Here is a 10,612-nt window from a genome sequence, read left to right as displayed (position 1 = left end):
GCTTACACTTTAGACGTTTCTTCTTTGTGTTTCACAAGATGCAAAATATAAATACAACAAGCAAAGACAAAATAAGAGAAAAACAGAAAACAAGAGCAAAAGAAAGAGAAAAATTAACTCCGCATGGCTTTGTCTGATCTTACTGAAGTGTGCTGGTAGTGTAAATTGTGCACCCGCTGATAGGGTTACTTCAAATATATAAAGGGTGCACTTCTGGTTTCTTTAAATCCTAAAGGAAAGGCAGTTTTTCATTAAATCGAGCCTTTTTCGATGAGTTTCGATTGAAGCTAACGTTGAAAATATAGCTGTGCATTCCTTTTTCAAAATCATGCTTTTTTCAGAAAATTACGAATTTTTCAATACCTTGAAATTCTCTCAAAATCTGACCTTTAAGAAATAAGACAAATCTATGCATAGCATAATGAGGATAAAAATTAAAATATTAAATCAATGAAAAAAATCCCGATAAAGTAATTTGCCTGAGAGCCTTTGCATTTTTTCAGTATTAGTCACATGACCAAGGGTGTGGCCTGATGACATCATCACTGACGTTACTGGTCAAGGAAAAGTTAAAACACATGAAGTAACACTGAACTAACTATAAATGATGAGGTTTTATGAGAATAAATCTTCCTTAGCAACGGCTCGAAAAGATCAGTTAATGGGCCCTTAAGGACACCTGTTCACCAGACAAAGATTTCATATACTCGAATCTAAGTTTGGATACATTCTTGAGAATCTCTTTGAACAGTGTCCTAGTATGTGTAATTGTATGTTCAGGAATACCTATAGCATGATATTGTCTAGACCTTGAGCTATTCTCAAAATGAAAACATAGGCACGCACGGCATGCAAGAGTTATTTTTTTGTTTGAAGTGTCGGAGATAGGAGCATTCATGGAGCTGTTTGCAGTAACAATTTGGTTAATTTAACAAGTTTTTTTGGTTGCGATGTACAGCAAGGAAGAAACTGGGAATTTATGATGTACATGCGATGTTAGATCGGTCGTGGTAAGATAACTAAATAGTCAGCCATAAAATGTTTGACTGAACAAACTACAGTTATCTGACAAGTCTCCAGATTAATGTAGATACCATCTTATTTTCTAACAGGCAATTTGATTCGTTCTTTGATACAACCCACACTGTGATTGGTGTGACACGCGCACATGCATAACTCCCTCACTCACCGATCACATGGCCCTTCCAATCCCCAAGAGGAATTTTTGCTCAAAAATACGCAAGTTAATTAAGAGACTTTTTCGCATTTTATACGAGTCGTAAGTTTACCCTTTTCACACAACACAACACAACACAACACAACTTCGCCAAAAGTAAAAAGAAAGAGAAAAAAAAACCTCTCTGACACGTTGAAAGTCTGATTTGATTAAATTGCACTTTAACTTGGTGCCACGCAGTCTTCAAAGAACATTTGAATAGTTTTCATACTTTTTACCTTTAAAAAGATCGGACTGAAATGAATGTCATCAAATAAAACTATTAAACTGCTGCTGCAGAGACGTAAAAACCGTCCAGAAAAGAAAGCTTCTTTTTTGTTTAATATCCTGGAAACAATAGTCGATAACTTGTTAGCTCTAATTGAATTTACTCCCATGTAAAAAACAAAAGTGTTAAGTTACCATTTGTTACTAAAGATAGCAAACATCTCGTGGGAAAGAGTGGTGACGATTCGTCCGCTCTAATTGAATTTACTACCTTGTGAAAAACAAGAGTGTCAAATTACACTTTGTAACTAAAAAATAAAAAGATCTCGTTATATTTGCATGCAAAAAGAACAAAACAATCGTTACCCGCACTTACTATTGTGAATGTTAGAACTGTTTCAAATGTAAATAGTCTCGTCTCCTCTAAAACATGTCCTAAGAACTAGAAGCGACGATTCGTGACCTCTAATTGAATTTACTCCTTGTGAAAACAAAAGCATCAAGTTATCTTTGTAACTAAAAATAAAGATATCTCGTTCCATTTGCATGTTACTAACTCACGAACTGTTTCAAACCTCAAGGCTCATCTCGTTCATAGCTAAAATCCTCAGCCTAACCCACAGAAAATGTCGAAGTAAACCCAATTTATGAATACTTCCTCCTCTTTTATAGAAAAAAAATATGACCGTTCTGAACCCTATCGGGATCAAATCTTCTCACATACCATTTACCTTTACAACAAGAAATTTGATTGGCTGTTCATAGTAGATCCGATCTGATTGGTGTGACATACATACATCTTTCTCTCTCTCACTCACTCACTCACTCACTCACTCACGTACGCACGCACGCACGCACGCACGCACGCACGCACTCACTCACTCACTCACTCACTCACTCACTCACTCACTCACTCACTCACTCACCTGAAGTGCGGCACCTCATCCGAAAAAAGTAGTTTTAAAGCGATACAAGAAAAGTAAAACGCTCAAGCGCAAGCAAAAGCTTTGGACGCTAAGTTGGCAAAGTAAGTTACTTATATGAATGAAATTAAACATCAACAGTGCTTGGCAAAAATCAAGTCTAGTTTTAAAGATAATCCAAAACTGTTTTAGAGTTATCACAAAGCTTTCCTAGGCTAAAGGTCTAGTGTAAAGTGGGCGACACAGCTGAAAAACCAGGAGGCTGAGTGAAAACTGAGCTTTTGAATAAGTACTTTTCCTTTGTCTTTCGACCTGCCTCAGATGTAAATATTGATCGCATTTGCATTTCTGATCTGCAACTCTTGGACATTGTGGTATCTGTTGACGAAGTGCATGATCACTTGAAATGCTTTGACACCTTGCAAGCAAGTAGCCTTGATGGAATTCTCGCCTGTCTTCTCAAAGAGTGTTGTGATCAAATTGCACCAAGTCTTTGTGCTATTTTCAATCAGCCGCTTGATTACGCCAAACTCCGAAGCGAGTGGAAATCTGCTGACATTGTACCAGTCCATAAAAAGGACTCAAAGAAACCAGCTGAACACCATCGTCTTATATCTTTACTACTGATTGTTAGCAAAGTTCTTGAATGCCGTGTCTTCAATTGCCTTTATGACTATCTAAAACGCCTGATAACTGACCTTCAGCATGGGTTTGGAAAAATCGATCATGTCTGGCCCAGTTACTTTCAATTCTCTATGATATCGGGCTTAATCTAGACAAGAACATCAAGGCCGATGTGATCTACTTAGATTTTGCAAAGGCGTTCGACAGTATAGATCGAAAAATTCTTCTTCTTAAACTGAACGTGTATGGGATACCTGGTAAACTACTATCGTAGCTCACTAATTATTTTTCTGGCTGTATTCAACAAGTAGTTCTCGAAAGTGTTTTGTCACAATGGGCCCCTGTCATGCCTGGAGTGCCCCAAGGGAGTCTTCTAGGGGACCGTTCATTTTTTATAAGGTAGGGGGGGCTGGTGGGATTTGGGGGGGGGGGCCATGCGAAAAAAAATGGCTTTCGAGGGGGGACCATCCCAAAAAAATAAGGGAAAAAGGGGGGGTCACGTGAAATATTTTAGTAAAACTTTAAAATGGCATAATGTTTGAATATCAAAAAAATTGCTATAGAATAAACATAGAAGGCAGGATACAAATTTATTACAAACTTTCCTTCTGCTTTAAAAAAACGTTTGGCGACAAAAAGCATTTGTAGCTACTGAAAAGAAGTATTTAACACTGTTATTTTCGAATGCAACTTTCACTGGCATTCATCTTCACAATAATACATAATAATAATACATAAATATTTATATCTCCGCTGTCGTCGAGTTCTTCGTCGCCGCTTGTGCTGCTATGGGAGTCTCTTTCACCAATGCTGCAAGAAGCAGCAATGCTTTCCGTCAGAGTGTACTCTTCAGGGTACATGAAGGTGTAAACATAATCTCTGACTTCCCGCTCAAGGTTGGTGGTGATTCTACTTCTTGCAGCATTGGTGAAATAATTCCCTTCCAAGAGCTGTGCGATGTATGGCCCATCTCTTCTAAATATCGACGTGGCAACATCCTCAACTTTAAGACACTCTTCCGGGACGGCCGTTCTAGGAGGGTAGACAAGGCATTGTGGAAGATCATTTTCTAGGGGGTTTCCAACACAGATTCCATAAACTCGTTGGACGTTGTTTTCAGTCCGCTTCCTCTTTCTTTCATCTGACTTTCTGCGGTTTTCTTTTTTCCTTCTCCTTTTGTTGATGTGCTGTTTGAGTATGCCTTTGAATATGCTGTTATAATTGCTCTTCTTATTTTCTAGTGCTTCCATGTCCTGCGTGACCTTCGTCAACTTAGCTTCTGTACATTTGATCTGTTTTACATTAAAACTGTGGGCAAATTCTTCGCCCTGCTTTAAAGCAAGCCCATTGGACTGAAAGAGTGTGGAATCGTGTTCCTTTACATCTTTCAATATGACATTCAACTTTTCCACCATTGCTCTGTGCTCTTTGATGGAGAAGTTCAGTTTTCTTCCATCACTGGGCTTCAACTGGTACCCTTGCATGGAAAACTCACTCGCCCTTTCTGAACAGCCATCCGCACCTAGAAAAATTGCTTCTTTTGCTTGTAAGATGTCAAACTGCCTGGATCGTTCAGCTGTAAACCTTTTCTTAAACGAGTCGTCGCTTTCGCCATTATTGCGCATTTTGGAATGAGCCTCTTTCATGATGCTCATGTAGTAATGCGCTCTTTCCCCGATTGGATTAACAATATAAAGAAGAAAGAGCATGGAAGTGGCAGGCTGGTTTTATCTGATCCAGAGAGCGTTGCTCTATTTGCAGATAAGTTTATTGTCAAATCGAAGTTTGTGGTGGATTATCTTCAGCATCTTGAAGTGCTGGAATTTAAAAGGAAAAAGAGAGCAGAAGAAAAGGCAAAGTTAAGTATGGAGGAGGATTATCCTTGGACTGAGTTGTGCGAAGATCTAACCAAGCTTAAAAAGCTACGTGTTCCAGAACTAAACAAGTACTCAAACCACCACGGGCTGAAGCAGCATTTGAAAAGCAGCAAGAGTGAGAAAGTAAAGGCAATTGTAAGACATTCATGCTTGCAGCAGAAGAGTCCTCTCAGAGCTGGCCAACCAACACTGAGAAATGCCAAGACATTGACACAAAATGACAACAGGGCAAGTGCTGACAGCAGTGAAACGGATGAAAGTGACAATGATGAGTATGACAGTGATGCCATTGACTCTGGGGGAGAAGATGACTCAAGTGACGTCATTCTTGCATTCATCAATTCAGATGAGGAAGATGCCAATGAGAGGCCAAATGCCACAGGCTCAGGGCGAGCCATAACTAGGAGATCCGAAATTGACTTCTCTTTCTTTTGATTTGTTTTTTAAACAACAGCTCTCTGTCGTATAGAGATTGTAAATATTGTCTTCATAGTGAGCACAATAACGTGAAGTAGGGGGATAATAGAGAAATATTAAAAAAGTTGAAATCTAAATATTGTTTGTTCAATTTTTTTTTTGGGGGGGGGGGTCATCCCAAAAAATGACCGCTATAAGGGGGGGCATGTGAAAAAATTGGTAAGCTGAGGGGGGTCATGCGATTTTTAAATAGTGCTTCCCAAATCCCACCAGCCCCCCCCCCTCATAAAAAATGAACGGTCCCTAGGGTCGCTAATGTTTGTTAGTTTTATAAATGATCTACCTGACGCTGAAAAAGGTGACGATTCAAAGATTTTTGGTGCTGTTAAGTGTGTTCGCAAGAAGTAAATACTTCAATTATTTCGGCATAGAATCGCTCATAGCAAAGTGTCAAGCTTAGCTGGCTGGTAATTTTTGAATTATTTTTTTGTAAAAAAAATACCTCTTAGTCAGCGCGTCGGGTATGTTATGGACGGGTCAATGGGTGAGTGAGTGAGTGAGTGAGTGAGTGAGTGAGAGATGTATGTATGTCACACCAATCAGATTCGATCTACTATGAACAGCCAATCAAATTTCTTGTTGTAAAGGTAAATGGTACGTGAGAAACACAAGGTATGTATAAACACAAGGACTTTGGTAATTGAAAAATAAAGAGTGACGTGCATGTTGCCGGTTTGCGATTTTTAGTCCGGTTTGGAGGGGAGTGTGACAGTTACATACGTACATTGGGTTGTTTTAGAGTGCATAATTTTCAGTGTAATGGTGGCTAGTTATGAACGAGATGAGTCTTGAGTTTTGAAGCAGTTCATGAGTTAGTAGAAGGCAAATGGCACGAGATATTTTTATTTTTAATTACAAAGGGTAACTTGATACTTTTGTTTTTCACAAGGAGTTAATTCAATTAGAGGTCACGAATCGTCGGTTCTAGTTCTTAGGACATGTTTTAGAGGAGACGAGACTATTTAGATTTGAAGCAGTTCTAACGTTTATAATAGTAAGTTCAGGTAACGATTGCTTTGTCCTTATTGCATGCAAATATAACGAGATATTGTTATTTTTTAGTTACAATGGGTAATTTGACACTCTTGTTTTTCACAAGGTGGTAAATTCAATTAGAGCTGACGAATCGTCAACACTCTTTCCCACGAGATGTTTGCTATTTTTAGTTACAAATGGTAACTCGACACTTTTGTTTTTCTTATGGGAGTAAATTCAGTTAGAGCTTACAAGTTATCGGCTATTGTTCCCAGGATGTTAAACAAAAAAGAAGCTTTTATATCTGGACGGTTTTTACGTCTATGCAGTAGCAGTTTAATATTTTTATTTGATGGGCATTTTATGACATTCTTTTCAGTCCGATATTTTTTAAAGGTAAAAAGTATGAAAACTGTTCAAATGTTCTTTGAAGACTGTGTGGCACCAAATTAAAGTGGAATTTAATTAAATCAGACTTTCAACGTGCCAGAGAGGTTTTTTTTCTCTCTCTTTCAATTTTCAGTGAAGTAGTGTTGTGTGAAAAGGGTAAACTTACGACTCGTATAAAATGCGAAAAGTTCTCTTACTTGAGTATTTTTGAGCAAAAATTCCTCTTGGGGGCTGGAAGGGCTCCCGAGGGGGTACTCCCAGAAAAATTGGTCGGGGGTGTGTAGCCCGCTTCCCAAAACCCTTACCCTATTTATGACCAAAATCTGCGATATTCCTTACCCTATTTATGACCTGACCAAAAAATTCGAAACCCTATTTACGACCTGACCCTCAAATCAAAACCCTGTTTCAGACCTGCGTTATAATTAGCTCCCTAGTTCAAACCAATGTTAAATTACCGTAAACATATAAATTTGTGAAGGGCTTTTGTTGATTTTCTTTTCGATAATGATGAAAAAGTGGCTTCTTCTTAAAGCATACCCATATCAAGGCTAGAGTGCAAAAACCATACCCTATTTATGACCAAAATGGCCAAAATGAGCTAAAATCGATACCCTATTTATGACCAAAACGGCTGAAAAACCATACCCTTCGGGGCCGCACAGACCTCAGTATAGCCCGTATAAGGGAGTCCCCCCGCCGGGGGGAAGGGCTACGTGATCGTTGAGTGAGGGAGTTATGTATGTGCGAGTGTCCGACCAATCACAGTGTGGGTCGTATCAAAGAACGAATAAAATTGCCTGTTAGAAAATAAGATGGTATCTACATTAATCTGTAGACGTGTCAGATTACTGTAGTTTCTTCAGTCAAACATTTTATGGCTTACTATTTAGTTATCTTACCATTACCGATGTAACATTGCATGTACATCATAAACTCCCAGTTTCTTTCTTGCTGTACATCGGAACCAAAAAACTTGTCAAATCAACCAAATCATTACTGTAAACAGTTCCATGAATGCTGCTATCTCCGAGACTTATAGTTCACAAAAAAATAACTCTTGCACGCCTTGCGTGCCTATGTTTGATTTTGTCACCAATTCCCTTGTTTAAACACCACTTTTTCCAAACCAACAACAACAAAAAAACAGTGCTTTTCATAGTGTTTCCGTTTTAAGCGCTGTTTCTCAACTGCTGTATTGTTGTTGGGATGGCGAAAGAAGATCTACTTAAAACACCGGCCATTGTTTTGCTCGCAAATTTTTAGTATAGATATATCCAAATTTTGTGCCATCCAGGCTCGCATTTCATTACATGTAGCTATCTGCGATTTTGTTTGTTCATTGAGCAATCATAATGGTTGGTTTGTTACCACTTTTTGCACAGAATTACTTCTGTTCTGCATTGTGTTGACTGAAAACCGCATTTCTCTTAGCCAATCAGAAGGGACAATTTTTGAGTTATTTTTTTCTTACAAAAAAATACCTCTTAGTCGGCGCGTCGAGTATCTTACGGGTCAATGGGTGAGTGAGTGAGTGAGTGAGTGTGTGAGAGATGTACGTATGTCACACCAATCAGATTGGATCTACTATAAACAGCCAATCAAATTTCTTGTTGTAAAGGTAAATGGTATGTGAGAAGATCTGATCCCGATAAAGTTCAGAACGGCCGTATTCATTCTTCTATAAAAGAAGAGGAAGTATTCATATATTGGGTTTACTTCGACATTTTCTGTGGGTTAGGCTGAGGATTTTAGTTAAATGAACGAGATGAGCCTTGAGGTTTGAAACAGTTCGTGAGTTCGTAGTATGCAAATGCAACGAGATATTTTTATTTTTACTTAAAGGTAACTTGATACTTTTGTTTTTCACAAGGAGTAAATTCAATTAGAGGTCACGAATCGTCGCTTCTAGTTCTTAGGACATGTTTTAGAGGAGACGAGACTTTAGATTTGAAACAGTTCTAACGTTTACATTAGTAAGTGCGGGTAACGATTGTTTTGTTCTTGTTGCATGCAAATATAACAAGATATTTTTGTTTTTTAGTTACTAAGTGTAATGTGACACTCTTGTTTTTCACAAGGTAGTAAATTCAATTAGAGCGGACGAATCGTCACCACTCTTTCCCGCGAGATGTTTGCTATCTTTAGTAACAAATGGTAACTTAACACTTTTGTTTTTTATATGGGAGTAAATTCAATTAGAGCTGACAAGTTATCAGCTATTGTTTCCAGGATATTAAACAAAAAAGCTTTCATTTCTGGACGGTTTTTACGTCTCTGCAGTAGCAGTCTAATAGTTTTATTTGATGACATTCATTTCAGTCCGATCTTTTTTAAGGTAAAAAGTATGAAAACTGTTCAAATGTTCTTCGAAGACTGCGTGGCACCAAGTTAAAGTGCAATTTAATTAAATCAGACTTTCAAAGTGTCAGAGGTTTTTTCTCTTTCTTTCTATTTTCAGTGAAGTTGTGTTGTGTTGCGTTGTGTGAAAAGGTAAACTTACGTCTCGTGTAAAATGCGAAAAAGTCCCTAAATTAACTTGAGTATTTTTGAGCAAAAATTCCTCTTGGGGGTTGGAAGCGTTATGTGATCGGTGAGTGAGGGAGTTATGCATGTGCGCGTCTCACACCGGGTTGTATCAAAGAACGAATCAAATTGCCTGTTAGAAAATAAGATGGTATCTACATTAATCTGGAGACATGTCAGATTACTGTAGTTTGTTCAGTCAAACATTTTACGGCTTACTATTTAGCTATCTTACCATGACCGATGTAACATCGCAACCAAAGAAAAAATGTCAAATTAACCAAATTATTACTGTACCATGAATGTTCCTATCTCCGACACTTCACACAAAAAAAATAACTCTTGCACGCCTTGCGTGCCTATGTTCTTCATGTATGTTATTAAATACATTATTTATAGTTCCCTGGAGAAGGTTCTAGAGTCAATTTAAATTGCATAGCATTGTAAAGTGGTCAAATGCTGACACATATATTTTGTCATAAAGCTTTATTTGTGTCTGAAATATGGTACATGTAGCTTATATCAAGTTTCAATTCACTCAATATTTTCTCAATGTAGTTGTTGAGAGTTTTTGTTTTGTTTGTATTGCATTGTTTTAACGTTGTGTAGGTGTTCCTAGCAATTTGCATTTTTATTCAGGTGTAGAAGTTAATACAGATTTTAAATCAAGTTACATAACATAGTATTGATTGTGTCTTTCAGGTCATGCTGTTTGTTCCTCACTTAGTTTGTACTAGTGGTTGAAGCTTATGAATGCAGGTATTAATAAAACTGCAACATAATTTTATAGTACCTGAACTGCAGTGTCTACATTTCTCCTTGTAACAGCAGTCTAGAGTGTAGATGATTTTAACCAAACTGTATTATTTTGGTTGAAAACGTTTTCATTTACCATAACCTATGCAATAGGAGAACAGTTGCAGACCTTATCTTTTAACTATTTATTAGATAGTATTATTATAGTTCACAAGTAAATAAATGAAACTTGGATCAATTTAAAAGGAAACAAAGTGAAGTATGAACAGCAATGAACTAATATTTGTGGTGAACTAGATGTATAATTGAGAGATACATATAAAAGTTTTTTGTTATTAAGATCGTTTTCACATTTAAATCAAGCTATTTTTTGGATGTTTTACAATGGCTAGTTTTATCTATTAGACACAGCTACAAGGAATTAACTAAAGCAAGTTTAGTCTTCAAAATAAGTACAAGAATTACAGTGGTGTAGCAATGTTGAATAGAATTATTGTGACATTCTAGCATTTCCTTAATGGTCGCAGGTTTGAGAATTGTTTTAATGCCATCTATGGTAGCCTTTCTGTGGTGACCACTTCACTGCTTCAAAAATTTACTTTGGTTGGTTAATAGGTTGA

This window comes from Orbicella faveolata, unplaced genomic scaffold (genome assembly GCF_042242905.1).
Source record: "Orbicella faveolata isolate gen_17 unplaced genomic scaffold, um_ofav_v1 contig_12, whole genome shotgun sequence".
NCBI lineage: Eukaryota > Metazoa > Cnidaria > Anthozoa > Scleractinia > Merulinidae > Orbicella > Orbicella faveolata.
This window is presented reverse-complemented; position numbering follows the sequence as displayed.